The sequence below is a fragment of the Enhydra lutris genome, unplaced genomic scaffold, assembly GCF_002288905.1.
Source record: "Enhydra lutris kenyoni isolate GAN:26980312 unplaced genomic scaffold, ASM228890v2 scaffoldscaffold5, whole genome shotgun sequence".
Classification (NCBI taxonomy): domain Eukaryota; kingdom Metazoa; phylum Chordata; class Mammalia; order Carnivora; family Mustelidae; genus Enhydra; species Enhydra lutris.
Genome location: NW_019154089.1, coordinates 41,588,226 through 41,607,925, shown reverse-complemented (window position 1 = coordinate 41,607,925; position 19,700 = coordinate 41,588,226).

Below are 19,700 nucleotides of genomic sequence, written 5' to 3'. Positions count from 1 at the left end.
CAGAGAGAGAGGGAGGAAGCAGGCTCCCTGCTGAGCAGAGAACCTGATGTGGGGCTCGATCCCAGGACCCTGAGATCATGACCTGAGCTGAAGGCAGAGGCTGTAACTCACTGAGCCACCCAGATGCCCCTTGAAATTAATTTCTAACTTTTTCACTGATAGATGAAGAAAAGTATTTCACCTTTTGAAATACACCAAATGAATTGAGTACATAATTAAACACATTTTTTTTCACTGTCAGTCATTGTCTTATATGCTTAGCATAGATGTCTAGCTTAATAGCATGGGATATGGTGTTCCTAGAACACAGCTGAAGATCTGGTAAATTGAGAAAATGCAAGGGGTGGCACCAGAAGACAGATGTCTAAAGAATGATACACATCCTCTTTCAAGTTGGGAGGGCGGAGACTTGCTTCATGAAGAAGATCGGGGTGGGGAGAACATTTACCAACAGGGACACCAGTCAGAGGAATCCCTTTATTTCTGTTTTGTATATGAGGAACCCTAGAGTAGCTAGTTAAGGCCCAGTCGTTTAATAAAAAGATCATGGAGTCTTATGAAGACTTCATAACTATGTGCTAGTAGGGATTTTATTTGCTTAGTTTGGCTTCAATTTCCAATTTTTAAAAAATGTTTAGGTAATCTTGTCCTCCCTCCCCAAATCCTAATTCTTGTGGGTTCATTACTGTTGAACCAATGCTTTCTCATGGCTCTGTTCTTTGTACATGCATTCTTTTCACATGTATTAAACAAACAAAACCCCCTTAAAAATACTAACACCTTTCTAATAATATTACTGCTGAAATGTTATTCTTTTAACCTTTTTGTTCTTGATGTATATGCCACTAAGGATGTATAGACATTTGCTCTGTCTTAAGGTTACTCTGAATAGTTCATCTATTTTATTTTTATCAGCAGTTTGTTACGTATTCAGGCTCATTTATTTTATCATATTTTAATTTTTAGTAATTAATTTATAAATGTAATTTTGTCTCGTATCTATGTACAATTTTCACATGATTTCAAAGTTACATTTAGAAAACAAATTATTGTTAAAGTAATTCAGCCTGTCCCATCAGCCTTTCTGCTTCTTCTCCCTGTGGATAGCCATTTAAACAGTGTATGGTTTGTCATTCTATTGTTTATGTTCAGTACATAATTGTAAATCTGTCCCAGTGATCTTATGTGGAGCCAGACTAGAGAGCCTTTACTGTAGAAAATAATGAGCTAGAATGTTTTTTCGTCTTATAGAGCAAGGACTTTGTACAACATTTTTAAGGCTATATTTCCTGCATCTAGATTAGAGGCTGGCGTATAGTAGATGGTTGGGTAACATGTGTTGAATGAATGAATGAATGAATGAATACTTGGTAGAATTTTGCAATCAGAAGAGTGAGAGAATCAAAGCTGTTCTTTTTTTGAAAACTTAATCTGACAGTAATGTTTAAGGTAATTTGGAAGGAAAAACTGAACACTGAGAATTACTTAGTTAAGTGGATGATAGCAATTTTGAAAAAAACAAAAATAAAAAGAGTACGTGTGTGTGTGTGTGTGTGTGTGTGTGTGTGTGTGTGTGTGTGTAAATTTTGTGGGCAAGCAGCATGCTGTCCGGATTGGCTCTATTAATATCCGTTGGGTGTGCTTATGTTTCTGTGGTCAGCTCTCCTCACTTTCATCAATGGCAGGTGGCAGGCTTTGGCAAGAAGGGTAATTGTTGTCTGTGTCACCTCACTTCTCTTTGAGGTATTTCATCTTTCATCCTTCAGTGGACTCACTTGGGTTCTTTCCATCCCTGGTAGTCTCAGGGTATTGAGAACAGCAAAAGTCTGTACAAGGTGCAAGTGTTTACTAAGCCTCTGCTTGTGCCATGCTTGCCAAGTTCCCATTGGCCAAAGAAATCCACAATATCAACCCTGATTCAGGAAGTGTCCAGACAGACTCTAACTCTTGATGAGAAGAGAATTTACAGCCATTTTGAATTTTCTGGTGTGGGATGTATGTGAAACATGTGAATAAGGTCATCTATTTCCTACAGCTTTCAGTTCTAGTCACACACTGGTATTAATTTACACGTCTGTGTCCTTTCTATGGTTTTTTCTGAAATGTTTCTGAGATGCATAGTCCATTTTGAGTTCTCTATCTTCCACAAAATCTGTCCTTCCCAATATTTCACTTACGAGAGTTTCTTTAGTACTTCTGGCTTTTGTCTCAGTGATTGCCTTTTAATTATACACTTTATAACATATATTTATATCTTTTATATATTTGTATTACATTTTATATTTTTGCATTTTTTTCTAAATTTTTTTATGTATACTTCTGAATTCTCAACTAATTTGCCTTATTTTTCTATTGTAACCTCAATGAATTTAGAATAGTGTTATAAGTACTCTATAAATAATTGTTAACTTGAACTTTGGATTGACCTAGAGAACCCTTCTGAAACTGGATATCACCAAAGCCCTCTTTATTTTGCTTTCCAATGGATCTGTCCGCTTATGATTTACTATGTTTAAAAACAGTGGCTAAGGAAATCAGGTTAAATTCAGTAGACTACCCATTTTTAAGTAGGATTAATAGGATTGAATCCATTAAAAATTAAATATTTGTAATTATGTTTTTGGAATTACCTTACATGTGCAATAAGACCAACTAGAAGTAAGACATAAAATATCTGTGCTAAGGCATGTGTATGGCTGAGGAGGAGTCTTTCAGTGGTTCAAGTAGTGAAAACAAAGCAAGCAACAAAGATTGTGGTGATTCAGGATGTGTCATTGGAAAGCTTCTTAATTTCCTTTAGCAAAAGGTCATGTTGGGGACATCTCAAGGAGAGCTGGAGGTATTTGTGTGAGGCAGAAAAATAAAGATAAGTGCTAAGAGGGAAGGTAGAAGAGAGGAGAGAAAATAGTGCCAGGCTAGAACAGCAGTATCAACAAACATCTGGTTCTGATTTAGCTTCCTGTGTCCTGGGGAAGAGTACTCAGGAGTTCCCAGAAGAGGAAGGAATAAAGACACCCTTTCCTTCTTATCTTCACTGGAAATTTCAGAAGAGAGTGACGGTAAAGGGAGAGAGCCGAGGTGGGGTGCAATCATTCTTGGTTCTAGAAGACAGAAAGGAGAGATGAAATGGGATTTGTGCAGGGGCACTTTTGTGGCTCAGTCTGTTAAGCATCTGCCTTCAACTTAGGTCATGATCTCAGATCCTGGGATCAAGCCCCACATCAGGCTCCCAGCTCAGTGGAGAGTCTGCTTCTCCCTCTCCCTCTGCCCCTCTCCCCCGCATGCGCGCCGCGCGCTCTCTCTCTCTCCTTCTATGTCTCTCTCCTCTCAAATAAATAAGTAAAATTAATTCAAAAAAGAAAGAAAGAGAGAGAGAGAAAGAAAGAAATGGGATTTGTGCAAAAGCATCTTCTCTTAAGCCAGCAGTGATCCCTGGTTGAAGAGATCAGTACCTAACTTTGGATGAATTACATTAAAACTAAAACTGCCTATGAGGTCTGACTCTAATAGGTTTTTGTGAAGTGCTTGATTATTGGGGAGTATGGTGATTGGATATGATAAATTGTAGGATTTTTCTGCATGAGAGATCTATAAAATTTTTGTTTTGTTTGTCTGGAGACTGTCAACCTTGACTAAAGTAAACCTCAAAAGTCTTCATTGATCTCCTGTAGAAGAAAATGACTACAAAGGAGTTAACATATATATATGGAAAGAAATGAGGCTTAGCAAAAGGCATAGCAATTCATCAATGAGAGCTATATTAGTATCCAGAAGTCTAATGGATGCTATCTGTCAATAATTGTTGGAGACTGCTTGTCAACAAATTGGATTGTTTGCCATAGACACTGACAAATTGTATTACAAGGACCTTGAATTTTTGCATACATTTAAAGTATTTATGTGAATATACATAGGCACATATATATTTGTAATGAGAGTGTTTTCCTGCATTTTAAAGTTTCAGGATTTGTCCAATAGGGCCTGAAGTCATTTCACCAAATGGTGGAACTTATCATGACATTTATACACTCTAACATCAAATCATCTTGGTTTTAATGAAAATATTTTCCTTAAATATTTTGAAAGTAAAGCATCTTCACTGAATCAAAACTGACATTTTAATTTGAACTCTCCAGTCTGAAAGAAGTTCGCAGTCAAAAGTTGTCATTAAAAAAACTCAATGAAATGAAAAATAATGATATGCTGGCTTGTGCCTACAGGCATTTGGAATAGAAGTGCTAAAGATACTGTATTTTAATGCTCAGTTGGCTTCTTTTCAGGCAGGGATTAAGTGGGAGGCAGCTCCTGGAGCCATGGAAAGGGCCATGGCCTGAAACTCAGAAGAGCTGCATTTAAGACAGAGCTGTGTCATTTATCAGTGGGATGACTTTGCTCAAGTAACTTAGTTTCTTCATCCTTAAAATTGGGGAGATCATAGATATGTCACAGAGCCTTAAACAACGATGCATGCAAAAGTGTTACAAACAAAATTTTATGTAAATGTTAAGATTGTTGGAGATATTCCCTATTTTCTAATAAATGGTATTGTTTATATTTAAGTTCTATAAAAATTAATACACATTTATTTTAATTACCTCATTGAAAGAGCAGTACATGGTTAAGGTAAAATAGAAAAAGTAGAAAATTAAAACAAAGCAAAAAGAGGAACTGAGAATCACCCATCATCATTCTAAATAATTATTATCACGTTTATGTGATTTTCACCTAAACTTTTGCTTCTGCATATAAGTTTTTAAAAGTATACTATTATTGTAGCACACAATATACAGTATGTAGTTTGTACCTTTTCCCTTAACATTATGTTTTTAGGATGTACTTCATAGTACTTCATGTACTTCATAGGATTGGGTAAATTCATATATATTCCTTTATGTGAATGAACCATAATTATAATTTACCTATTTCCCTATTAGCTGAACAAAGACTTTAGGATTTTCCAGTCTCTCAAAGAGATGACTATTCTTTTCTATTACTCCTTGTAAACATTCACTAGTATTTCTGGATGAAAGAGTAAATAGCATTTTGAGCCTTTTAATATAAACTGCCAACTTGCCTTCTAGGCTGACTGCCAGTTTCTATTTTTCCTTGTCGTGTTTAAAGGTGCCTGTTTCCCCACATCTGAATCAATATTGGGCATTACAATAATTAAAAAAAATCCGTATCAAGGTCATAGGTGCGAATATTATCTCACTTTTTAATTAGCATTTAACCCAATATATCAGATACAGTTGTAATTCTTTTTAAATTGCTTGTTCATGACAATGGTCCAACATTTTCTCATTAATTTTTAGATCTTTACACATTAAAGTTATTAAACCCTTCTCGTATATGTTGTGAATATGTTTTTCCACTTTCTCATTGCTTTTAAATTGTGTGTATGATGATTTAAAAAATGATGTATGCATTTTCAATTCATAGGTAGTGCTTTATTTATCTGGTATTGTCAACCAATGAGGAATATCACCTAAAGAAAGTTTCCAAATAACTGAGGCTTTTTTTTTTTTTTTGGTAACAGAAAGACAATTTTTAAATGAAAAATTGTTGAAATGAAAAGTCATTCTAAATTGTGTAATCTACCTCCTTCCCTCCTTGCATAAATTGTACTGCACGAAATTATAAAAATGTTTCCTATATATATATAAATTTGGTCTTCCAAACAACCTTGCAAAATAGTTACTCTTACCTCCTTTTGTAGCTGGGGCCACTGAGGTTCCAGGAACAATAGATAAAAGACCCAGCCTATGATCTGAACCTAAGTTTAAACCCACTGCTTTTTATGGTATACTCAACACACTTCTATTGTGTATTAATACTCGGAAGCCCTCAAGTCTATAAAAACATCCAGGGCTGTATTTGCATGATATCTGCTTTTTAGGTTTGTGGATATTTCTTTTAAAATAGATTTTTATATGTGCCCCCTCAGTTTCAGCAAGGGAGCGTGAAATGTTCAGCAATTCCTTGCTTCTGACATGGGCAACAATAACAAATAAACGCAGACGTCACTGTGTGCCAGCCCCTGTGAGGACTGCTTGGTGCTTTTCCCTACCCATGTTTTGATTTGCTACTCTTAATCTGTCATAGGGTAGAAAATGCATAACCAGGTTTGTAAAAACGATGTACAAGGAATGAGTAAACTCCTTTTTGAGCAAAGTCCAAGAGGCTTTTCTGTAAGTAAAACTCAGGAGTGTCTTTTGCCTCAACCTGACTCTCTAATATTCTGATGTTTGCAGCACTCCCTGCAGTTGATAGTTTAGTAACTTTATCCCATTTAGTCCTTAATATGATGCTGCGGATTAGAATAATAATCCATTTTTACCGTCCAGTCGAGAAAAGTGAAGTTTAAAGAAAAGAAGTAACTTGTCCAAGATCCTGTTACCTCGATTTTGTGGCTTCTGTTCGGAACTCTTTAATTGTTAACCTTAGGCTGGATGGCAAGGCAAGTGGTTTTAACTGAAGGATTACTGTGTCTCAGCATTCAGTGGTGGTGATGGGACTGGAGAATGTGAAAGGTAGCGTGTGGTCACGATGTTTGTTTATGAGCTGTAAGCTTTAAAGAAGATCTATACATTTTAAGATAAGGTTGAATTTACACTATAACGTGATGTCTAGTTTGAGAGCATTCTTACCTTGCCAAAAGATAAACATCTAGTGCTCTGCTAAAGATATTTGCAGTGTACTACAAATAATGGTCCTATTGTGATGAGAATATTTATGTAGAATAAATAATACACAATTATAATTTGTATTTTTTAAAGATTTTATTTATTTATTTGACACAGAGAGAGAGTGAGTGCACAAGCAAGGGGAGCAGCAGAGGCAGAAGGAGAAGCAGGCTCCCCACTGAGCAGGGAGCCTGACTCAGGGTTTCATTCCAGAACCCTGGGATCATGACCTGAGCCAAAGGCAGTCAGTTATCCAACTGAGCCACACAAGTGCCCCTGTAATTGGTATTTGATGGTGATGAATCAACTATCTCCCTCTCTCTCTCTCTCTCTCTCTCTCTCTCTATATATATATATATATATAATGTTTATCATTATACCCAGCACCATGTTATATGATAGAGTTGGGTGGATGAGAGTACAGTTGGGGAAAGAGTACTAAAATGTTGGATATATATTACAGAATAATATTAGCATACCCATCTGTATTTACAAAGTGCTGTTGTTTCTGGTTTATTCCTAGGTGGGTTCCAAACTCAAAGAGATCAATGGAAGTCAAATAAAGACTTACTTTGGATTGCACATGAAGGTCAGATTTTAATAAAGAATGAGAGAAAAATCTTTTTGCTAGGTAGGGAGTAATGTTATATTGGTTGTTGGTTGGTGGCAAATAACAAAACTGACTCTTGATAACCAGAACTACAAAGAGATTTTAGGTAGCTTCCATTAATAAACAGCAGAGTTAAAAAAAAACAAAACCCAGCCCCCCCCCCCCTTTTTCAGAGAGAGAACATGTGCAAGCACAGGGTTGAGGGACACAGGAAGAGGAGAGAAATAATCTTTTTTTTTATACTTTTTTTAAAAATAAACATATAATATATTTTTATCCCCGGGGTACAGGTCTGTGAATCGCCAGGTTTACACACTTCACAGCACTCACCATAGCACATACCCTCCCCAATGTCCATAACCCCCCCCTCCCAACCCCCCCCATCAACCCTCAGTTTGTTTTGTGAGATTAAGAGTCACTTATGGTTTGTCTCCCTCCCAATCCCATCTTGTTTCATTTACTCTTCTCCTACCCCCTTAACCCCCCATGTTGCATCTCCTCTCCCTCATATCAGGGAGATCATATGATAGTTGTCTTTCTCCGATTGACTTATTTCGCTAAGCATGATACCCTCTAGTTCCATCCACATCATCGCAAATGGCAAGATTTCATTTCTTTTGATGGCTGCATAGTGTTCTATTGTGTATATATACCACATCTTCTTTATCCATTCATCTGTTGATGGACATCTAGGTTCTTTCCATAGTTTGGCTATTGTAGACATTGCTGCTATAAACATTCGGGTGCACGTGCCCCTTCGGATCACTATGTTTGTATCTTTAGGGTAAATTCCCAGTAGTGCAGTTGCTGGGTCATAGGGTAGTTCTATTTTCAACTTTTTGAGGAACCTCATGCGAGAGAAATAATCTTAAGCAGGCTCCACACCCAGTGTGGAACCCAATATGGGGTTCTGTCTCACAACCCTGAGATCGTGAACTGAGAGGAAACTAAGAGTTGGACACCTAATGGACTAAGCCACCCAGGCACCCCAAGAGAAACATATTTTAAACTTTGGCTGTGTACTAATATTTAAAGGGCGCTGGGTGGTCTACTTCATGTGGTATAACTCCCTCCATCTTGATTTGAGATAAGGTACTGTGATGGCTAATTCTTTGTGTAATTCCTTTAAGAAGTAATTCTTAATTTCTTAGCTGGGCCATGGATTACCCAGATATTTGATCAAATATTATTCTGGATGTTTCTGTGATGGGGTTTTTGTTTTATTTTGCTTTTTACAAACTTACTGATGTTGTTGTTTTTTATATTGCTACATTTTTATTTAAATTCCAGTTAGTTAATTTGCAGTGTAATATTGATTTCTGATGTAGAACTGAGTGATTCATCACTTACATACAACACCCAGTGCTCATTTGTAACGGTGTTTTTGAATGAGATTCATATTTAAATTGGTGGACTTCATGCAAATCACATTGCCCTCCAACATGTGAATGAGCCCCATCCAGTCAGTGGTAGACATGAATAGAACAAGGTGGATCACTCTGGAGCAAGAGAGACTTTTCCAGCAACTGCCTTTGGACTTCATCTGCAACATCGGCTTTTCCTGGTTCTACAGCAAATAGCTTTTAGACTTGAACTAAAATATTGGTTCTCCTGGGTTTTCAGCCTGCTGCCCCCCACTTTAAATTTTGGATTTGCCAGTCTCCATAATCATGTAGCCAATTCCTTATAATAAATATTTTTCTGTATATTTGCACACGCTACTGTATTCTTATTTCTGGAGAACCTTGACTGACGCAGGTATGGCATAACATTTTTGTGTAAAAACTCTTCAAAAGTGCTCTATTACCTACAGATTGAAAAACTTCTTAGCTCCTTAGTGATCTAGTCTCTTGGAATTATGAAATACTTGGAATTCTCGAAAGGGGTCATGCTTTTTCTTGCACATGCTGACCCTTCCATCTCATGTGCTTTTATGCTGCTTGTTTGTCTGGAAAAGTCTTATCCTTTGGTTCTCAACCAGTTATCCTCAACCAGTTTGGGGAGTATTGCCAGAAAACCAGTTTAAAGCTAAATTCTATTATTTAGAAGCACCTGTTCATCTTCTTACACCATTTATCATATTTTTATAGTTATTTGTTCTTATGTCTGTCCTCCCCATCAAACTCCGAACTTCATGAGATAAGCGATCTTATTGTTCATGTTTATAGTATTTAGTAAAACTCCTGGCAGCATTAATAACAAGCCCATACTGGTATAGTATTCTTCCAATCAAAGACCTCAGTCATTCTGTTGTGTGTGCTTCTGGCCACACAGTAATTAGCCTTCCTGGGAATATTAACGGTTGCTAGAGTCTGAACTTATGTGGATGTTCATTACCATCGAATTTCTAATATATGCCTCAATAATTGTGAATAATAATAACAAAAGCTAAATAGACAGCCTTTATTTATTTAGAATAGTATAGATTGTGGGGTATCTTCAAAGATGATCTTTGAGGCCCTAATGGCTCACAAATAAGTTCTCAGAAGATTTGTTTTGAATGTTGAAAACCTAGGTAAATATGGAAGGATTTTCTTTCTATCACAAAAAATTTCTAGGTCATCCTTAATTATAATACCTCCTTGTGTATTTATTTAAAGTTGGTTTTTACCTCCTTGACAGCATAGCATGATTGGCTGTCGAGAAATAAAAAATTTCAGTTTATAAACCTCTGTAGTAAAGATCAGTCTGAAGTAACAATGAGAAAAATATGCTGACATGGACAAAAATTACATTAACGTGTATGTCTCAGAGCACACTATCAGTTGAAGTTGGCTTTATCTGAACCCGCTGGTGGAGGAGAGATGTTAAAAAAGTTATGGGGAGATTCTGGGTTATTGTGAGTCATCATATATTCTTTTCAAGTGAGGTGTACTTTTTTTTCTTAATGTGATTCTTTCATGAGAAAATCTTCTGGGGGTTTCCAGCCTCTTCTGGTGTGTCTCTTTTGTCTGCCATCCTACTACCACCAAATCATCATTCAAATAAAGCAGCAGAACCATGATTCTTAATCCCTTTCTTAGATCACACAAACTGTTGTTTCACCAATGCTTCAAATCCATTAAATACACAAAAATTAAATTATATACATACACATATGTATATATGTATGGATATTGGTGTCACTTCACAAAGTCCCTGGAATTGGACACTAACTGCTGCGAAATGGAGCATTTTATCAGAGTCGTAGCAATTTGTCTTCATTGGCAATTATTATTATTATTACTCATTTCATTCCATCCTGTTAGCCTAGACTCATTTGCTCCCAACATTACTTCTGATAATGAAATTTCTAAGAATAGAACATGCTCCGGAGGTGCAAAATTCTCATGAATGAAGACTTGATTGTTCTCAATGGAGCCTGACAGCTCTGTGCACCAGGTCTTCTGGAAAGTAAAAAGTTCTTTTTTTGTTCCTGCCCTAAATCCTCACAATCAATCAAAACTTTACACAGTTCCTAAAGACATTGTTCCTGCAGACAAACTTCAATATAAGATCACTAAGCAAATACTTTTCTGTTTGCAATGATGTCCAGTGGGCCTGGTGTGCCCAGAACTCTGTTCAGAACAGGTCTTTGAGGGTGAGAGTAAGACTCAGTTGCAACAGCTTTCAGCAGGCTGACTTTGTTTCCTCCCTACTTTGGAGTATAGATTTTCATCATTTTTAATAATTACATAGTCTCCCACACATTGATTATTTATTTATTTATTTGACTTCTCACTGTTGGGACATCTTTATACATAAACTACTTTGAGTAGTTTCGGCAAACTACTCTTATTATTTCCTTGGATTCCTTTCCAGACTTGTAGTTGCTGAGTCAAAGAATATAGTTGTAAGGTCTTTGGTTTGTACTGTCAAATTGCCTTCTAGAAATGTATCAGTTTGTAGTTGTGCTAGTCATGATCGATCAGACAGTATTCTGTATCTTGCTCTAAAACATATTTTTTAACAAATTCGCACTTAATAAACAAACTATTCACAATTGTTTCACAACAATTTAGTAAAGATTATGTCACCATATCTTTCCTTATTTGGAAGAAATCCAAAATTTATAGTAGACCTTATGAAAACAAATTAAAAATTAACTACTTTTTGAAAAAGTGATATGCTCTGATTTCAGAATTGAGAAAGACAGCAGGAATACTGGGAGAACCTGCCTTGTGGAAATTTTCGTGTTTTCAGTATTTGTTTCAGTTTCTCTATTTATTATGGGTGTCTCAAATTCTAAAAAATTTTTTATTTAAATTCCAGTCAGTTAACATGTAGTGTAATATTAGTTTCAGGTACACAATATAGTGATTCAATACTTCCATACATCACCCCGTGTTCATCACAAGTGCCCTACTTAATCCCTATCACCTATTCAATCCAAACCCCCACCCACCTCCTTGGTAACCATCAGTTTGTTCTCCAGAGTTAAGAGTCTCTTTTTTTCCCTTTTCTTGTTTGTTTTGTTTCTTAGATTCTACCTGCGAGTGAAGTCATATGGTATTTGACTTTCTCTGACAGACTTATTTCGCTTAGCATAATATCCCTCCAGCACCATCCATGTTGTTGTCAATGGCAAGAGTTCATTCCTTTTTACAGCTGAGCAATATTCCAGTGTGCATATATCCCACATCTTCTTTTTCCATTCATCAATCAATGGACACTTGAGCTGTTTCTATAATTTGGCTATTGTAGATAATGCTGCTATAAACATAGGGGTGCATGCCTCTCTTTGAATTTGTATTTTTTGTAGTCTTTGGATACATACCTAGTAGTTCAATTGCTGGATCATAGGGTAGTTCTATTTTTATTTTTTTAAAGATTTTTATTTATTTATTTGACAGACAGAGATTACAAGTAAGCAGAGGAGATAGGCAGAAAGAGAGGAGGAAGCAGACTCCCTGTAGAGCCTGATGTAGAGCCTGATGTAGAGCCTGATGTGGGGCTTGATCCCAGGACCCTGGGACCATGACCTGAGCCAAAGGCAGAGGCTTTAACCCACTGAGCCACCCAGGCACCCCTAGGGTGGTTCTATTTTTAACTTTTTGAGGAATCTTCATGCTGTTTTCCATAGTGTCTGCACCAGTTTGCATTCCCACCAACAGTGCAAGAGGGTTCCTCTTTCTCCACATCCTCGCCAACACTTGTTGTTTCTTGTGTTGTTGATTTTAGCCATTCTGAAAGGTGTGTAGTGATACCACACTATAGTTTTGATTTGCATTTCCCTGATAAGCGATATTGAGCATCTTTTCATGTGTTTATTGGTCATCCATATGTCGTCTTTGGTGGCATGTCTTTTCATGAACATTTTTAAACTGGGTTGTTGTTTGGTTGTTGAGTTTTGTAAGTTCTTTATACTTTCCTCTAAGAACTGCTTTTGCTACCTCCCAGAGGTTTTGGATGTGTTTTCATTTTCATATGTTTCCATGTACTTTTTCTTTTCTACTTTTATTTCCTGGTTGACCCAGTCATTGTTTAGTTGCATGTTATTTAACCTCCATATATTTGTGGTCTTTCCAGTTTTTTTCTTGTGGTTGACTTCTAGTTTCAAAGCATTGTAGTCAGAAAAAATGGTATTATCTTGATTTTCTTTACTTTGTTGAGGCTGGTTTTACAGGCTAATATGTGATCTATTCTGGAAATGTTCCATGTGCACTCAAAAAGAATGTGTATTCTGCTGTTTTAGGATAGAATACTCTGAATATATCTGTTAAATCCATCTGTTTCAGTATGTTATTCAAAGCCGTTGTTTCCCTGTTGATTCTGTTTAGATGAGCCAACCATTGATGTAAGTGGGGTGTTGAAGACCCTTAGTATTATTGTATTATTATTTATTTGCTCTTTTGTTTGTTATTACCTGTTTTATGTATTTGGATATTCCTATGTTGGGCACATAAATATTTATAATTGTAATATCTTCTTGTTAGATGGTCCCTTTTATGATTACATAGTGTCCTTTGTCTCTTACAGTGTCCCTCTTTGGCTCTTTGTTTTAAAGTCTGTTTTGTTTGATGTAAGTATTGCTACTCTGGCTTTCTCTTGACATTCATTTGCATGATAGATGTTTTTCCATCCTCACTTTCAATCTGTCTTTTAGGTCTAAAAGGAGTCTCTTGCAGATAGCATATAGATGGGTCTTATTTTTGTATCCATTCTGTCACCTATGTCTTTTATTGATTGGAGCATTTAGTCCATTTACTTTCAAAGTAATTATTGGTAGACATATATATATTGCCATCTTATTACTTGTTTTGTGATTGTTTCTGAAGATTTTCTTTGATCCTTTCTTGTCTTTCATTCATGTTTTGCTAATTTTCTTTAGTGATATATTTGGGTTTCTTTCTCTTTATTATTTGCATGTTTATTAGTGATTTTTGATATATGGTCACCATTCAGTTTGGTAACCTCCTCTGCATATAACAGTCTTTATTAAGTTGATGATCAATTCAGTTTGAACTCGTTCTTTTTTTCCCCCTGAATAATCTCTATGCCTAACTTGGAGATTGAACATTTGACCCTGAGATCAAACATCACATGTTGTACTGACTGAACCAGCCAAGTACCTACCCCACGAACCCATTCTTTATTCCTACCTCCCTATGTTTTAAGTATGTGTTATTATATTTTATACCCCCCCTTTTTTTTAGTGAGTTCCTTGACTGGTTCTTTACAGAAATATTAACTTTTACTCCTTTTGTGTTTCCTCCTTTTATCCTGTCACTTTTGTTCTCTCCTTTCCATTCAAAGTGTCCACTTTAACATTTCTTGCAGGGCTGGTTTACTGGTCATGAACTCCTTTAGTTTTTGTCTGTCTGGGAAATTCTTTCTCTCTTCCTCTATTCTGAATGATAGCCCTTCTGGATAGAATATTCTTGGCTATAGACTTTTTCCATTTAGCACTTTGAATATATCATGCCACTCCTTTCTGGCTAGCAAAATTTCTGTTAAAAAAAAAAAAATCTGCTAGCCTTATGGGTTTTCCCTTGTAGTTTACTGACTTCTTTTGTCTTCCTGCTTTTAAGATTTTTTCTTTATCATTATACTTTGCAGATTTAATTACCATATGTCTTGGTGTGGGTCTGCCTTTGTTGATTTTGATGGGACTCCTCTGTGCCTCCTGAATATGGATATCATTTCATTCCACAGATTAGGAAAGTTTTAGGTATTTTTTTATTCAAATAAATTTTCTGTCCCCCTTTTCCCCTCTTCTTCTTCTGGGACTCCTATAATGTGAATGTCATTACATTTGATGGAGTCACTGAGTTCCCTAAGTCTATTCTCCTTTTATGTAATTCTTTTTTCTCTCCATTGTTTAGCTCAATTAGCATCCATTACTCTATCTTCTAGGTCACCAATGTGTTCCTCTGCCTCTTCCATCCTGCTACTCATTCCTCCAAGTATGTTTCTCATTTTATTTATTGAATGCTTTATCTCTGGTATGTTATTCCTTATCTCTGTGTTAAAGGTCTCACTCGTATCTTCTACTCTTTTCTCAAGTCCATTGAGTATCCTTATGATCATTGCTTTAAATTCTGTAGCAAGCATGTTACTTATATCGGTTTTGCTTATATGGCTTTGTCTTATTCTTTAATTCGGGATAATTTTCTCTGTCTACTCAGTTTATCTGCCTCTCTGTGTTTGTGTCTGTGTGTTAACAAGGTCAGCTGTGTTTTCCGCTCTTGAGAGTAGTAACTTTATGCGGAGGAGGCCCAAGTGTCCTGCAGTGCAGTCTCCCCTGTTCACCAGAACCTGGTACCCCAGGAGAGTATCCTATGTGCCTTGCTTAGGCCTTGCTGCTGTGTCTGAGTCACTTTTGCTTTCAGTGCAGTTGTCTGCACTGACTCTGTCTGTTGTAGGCTGTGTTTGCTCTCTCTGGTATTTCTTTTTTAAGATTTTTATTTATTTATTTATTTGACAGAGGGAGATCACAAGTAGGCAGAGAGGCAGGCAGAGCAGGGGGGAAGCAGGTTCCCTGCTGAGCAGAGAACCCGATGCAGGACTCGATCCCAGGACCCTGAGATCATGACCTGAGCTGAAGGCAGAGGCTTAACCCTCTGAGCCACCCAGGTACCCTGCTCTCTCTGGTATCAGTGGGACCCAGGCAGGCCAGATCTGAGGGGAGTGTACCCTCTGCGGAATTTGTTACGGGGTGGCAGTATTAGCAAAATTTGCATTGGGCCACTAGTCCTATACTGGATCCCCCAAAGCACTGTGGTGGCTGGAGGCTGTGCACCAGGGTGGCTGATGGCATGAAGCTAGGAGCAGCATGTGATTGTGGCTGAGCATGTGGCTGGGCACTGTGCTGCAGCTGGCTAGGGCATGCAGACACATGTGTACCTGGCTGCTTGGTGGGGCAAGTGCACAGCTTTAATAACATTTTCCCTGAGCCCTGGGCCAAAGCTAAAAGTGACTGGGCATCCCTTCTTTCCACAGATGGCTCTGTGTTTATGCTGGGGGTAGCGGAGAAGAATGGCACCTGACAGTTCCCTTGATTTCAAAGAAGTTCTCTAACATGCTCTGAAATCGGTATGAACAGATCTGTTTCCAGTTTGGCCCCAGTGCTGTGTAAATTGTCATTTTTATGTTTCCTCTCCATACAGGCTCCTGTCTCTTTAAGGGTAGTGACCCAGCTATCACTCACCCTCTTGGCTTGCCCAGTGGTGAGTCAGATGTCTTTTAAAGCTCCAGGTTCCAAGTCCTAATGGTTTTACAAACTCATGGAATTCAGCCCTTCTGGTTTTTTTGTTTGTTTGTTTAAGATTTATTTATTTATTTATTTAAGAGAGAGAGAGAGAAAGAGAGTAAGAGGGAGAGAAACAAACTCCCCAGTGAGTGGGGAGCCCAACACAGGTTTTGATCTCACAACCCTGGATCTTGATCTCAAGACCCAGGGACCCTGACCTGAGCTAAAATCAAGAGTCAGTTGTTTAAACGACTGACCCACCCAGGCATCCCAGACCTTTTGACTTTTAAAGCCAAATATTATGGGGATTAGTCTTTCCTGTGTGAACTCATTGGTGTAAGGGCCCATTTCTCTGCCCTCTCTGAGCACACAGCTCCCTCCCTCTTGCAAGCAGCCTACCCTCTGATTTTCTGAACTTTCTAACCTTTTTCTCTATATTTAATTTGGAGTTTGTTCTGTGCCAGTCTTCAGATCACTCTCTGGCTTATTGGCTTGAATGTGGATGATATTTAGGCATAAATGTGGAACGGGGTAAGCTCAGGGTCCTCCTACTCCACGATCTACCCAAGCTCCTCCTTCCAGTGGTTTTCTTAATTCCACCTTAGAAATTGCATTCCTTAAGTCAGTCTATTGAACATCATTATAATCTTTGTATATTAAGCTATGCCAGTTTCAGTGGCATACATTTTACTGAAGTAACTACAGTGCCTCCAAAGAACATCAATACATTGAAGTGAATTGCATCCTGAGAGCTGAAATATACCTGAGATTGACTGATCAGAATAGTCCTTTCAATGCATGATCAACTCTTAAAGATATAAATGTTATTAATAAAATACTATTTTGAAAAGTTAAAAAAGGCAATACATAAATTGTAGCCTTCAAGGATGACCCCCTGTAAAATCAGAGTTCCATATTAGATGTGTAATAGAAGAAGAAGACTAAGTTTTGACAGGTTTACTTCTCTCCCGCTGGACCCATAATCTCCATATATACCTTGGAAATTTCATCTCCAACAAGTGTGGAAAAACATCTTGAGCCAAATTGTGCATAAGAGAGACAAAAGGAAGTTTGGGCAATCATATAGTCAATGCAGATACCATCTCTACTTTGCTATGTGGCTAAATTATATAGATGATTTAGTAAGGCATATAGTGTTTTAATATTTTCTTTCTTTTTGCAACATCGTATATGGTTATGTAGACCTCCTATTATTACTGAATTATTTTCATTACTGTATTTTATTATAACTATGATGATGGATAATGAAGATATGCCCTATAAAAATATACCTTATTCTCAGTGATAGGGAGCTGAAGAGGGGCAGCGATATGGTGTAGAAATAAGTTGCTAAGAGAGACATTTTGAAACACACCATAATGGCAGAGTCCCTTGTCGCTAGGAAGCAGCACAACAAACAAACCATATTCAAACTGAAAGAAAATATTTTTGAGTCTGTGTGTGTATTTAAGAGAGAGGTTGATACTGAAGACCATATAGTCATAAAATATAGCAAATGCTACATTAGTCTTGAATAAAATATTATAATCCTTGTGTTAGAATTATTTTTGGCAGACTCAACTAGTAGGATTGGTTCCTTCAATCATCATCTTTTGACAGGAAGAGCAATTTTAAAAATTCAGTACTTTTTCTTCATGCTATAGATTTAAAGTGAGTTTTATATTCCAAATGTGAACAGATATAAGACCATTTTTCATATGTGGTGTATTATTTAAATATTTAAATTTTATATATTTTAATATATATGTCACGTAAAATAAAAAATCTTATTTTCTTATCATTTAATTGCACTTCCCATTTTCTATGAAAAGTACAAAGAAAAAGTCCCACTAATATCACTCTGCTTGGTGCCAAAGTACAGTGCTTATGTGATGTATGGGCCATGGTTCACTTGCTCCCTGCATTCTGAGCTAGTTTGGGTTTCCCACAATTTGGAGGATTATCTCAATGGGAGAGCACCACAGGAACCCATCATGCGGTGTCTAGGAGACATTCTCTGAGCTGGAGTCATCCCAGACCCTATGGTTTTGTTCTTGGTGTCAATGTCCAAGAGCCAATATAAATATTTAGAGTCTCTCAAGATGACTTGACACTCATGGTGGGTCTGTCAGCCTGAGAATCTGGGTTGTTGAAGTCTGATGCAAATCCAAATGTCATTGTCACTGACTAGATCTATTATCTCTCTCGCTTGCTTTCTCTCTGTTTCCTTGGGGCTCTGTGGTTCTTTGGAGATCCATTGAGGGCTATCAGAAGTATGTGGGATAGGCCTGGCATCAGAATCTGAGTACAGTTCTTGTTTGATGTGTTATTTCACTGGAAAATAAAAAAAATTGAGAGAAATTACAAAAACCATAAAATTAGATGATTTCAAAAACTTATCCAAGTTTTATCCTATGGTAATTCCATAAGTTTTGGAGAATTTAGTCATTAACTCTTAAGGTTCCAAGGTTTTGAGGGGTGACTCTACTTGTTTTATACAGCAGTAAATGACTAAAAAAAAAAAAGCCTTTTTAAAAAATGGATTGGTTCAGCCTTTGATTGGTAGTACAACTATACATGAGACATGTGATTTTGTTTTGCCATGACCTTTTATCCATATTCCTAACATCATAGATATTTGCAGTATTATGTCATCTAAGTGGATTCAACTAAGTAATAACAAAAATGTGTGCTTCCTTCAACTGATATATGATACAGATAACTATAATATATGTTTGTCGCTTACCATGCCCTAAGCTTCTCTTCCATAGAGAGGAAGAAGTAAGTGATATTCTATTAGGCCTGTAATTTTCTTTGGAAAAACTTCATGTGTTTTTAACCATATATATTAATTTTCTATTAAATGATTCTTTTATATTCAGAGACAATTTTTCAGGGAGTTACCACAGGGAAGGATGAATGCTATATTTGAGGTTTATTTAATCTGTTCCTAAACTAACCTTCCAAGTCAGGATGGGTTAAATATTAATACTTAAACACCTTGGGGAATTGGACAGAAAATAGAGAAAAACAGATCATTAAACACTAATTTTCAATCTTCCTTCCTCCAGGAGTACAACTTGCCTATGCTAGGATCCATGTTCTCCTTTTTAATTTCTGTCACAATGGCAGAAAATTTTCTCCAGCCCCTGCCTCAAGTTCTGCATTTCTTTGATGATACAACTATTCTTACATTATTTTCTCTCACTTCCTTCTGCATTATTACCACTAGCGTTCAATCATGTGGTAATATTTCCCAATGCCAAAAAAAATTTTTTTAAATCTCTCTCCTAGTCTGAATAAACTTCTCCAAAGATCTACATGTCTGTATTTTTTTTTTTAACCTCTCATTCACTTCTTGTGATTTTAGTCACACTGAAACTGCTCTAGTCAACATCACTAATAGCTTGCATGTTCCATATCTAGATCACTCTTCGTCCTCAATTTAGTATTTTCCTATTTGATTTATCATCTTTTGTTGGGTTAGAGGACATGCCTTATTGGACATGCCTCTCTCCTGGTTTTTCTTCCCCATAACTGACCCTTCTCTATCAGTTCCTTTTGCTAGTTTCTCCTTTACCAAAGTTATGAACATTGGCATCCGTCTGTGTTTATTGCTGGGTTCACTTTTCTACTCTACACTTCTACCACAGATGATCTCATTAAGTCTAATATATCTGTTTGTTCTGGTGACTCCTACACGTATTACTCTAGTCCTCACCTGTTCACATGCATT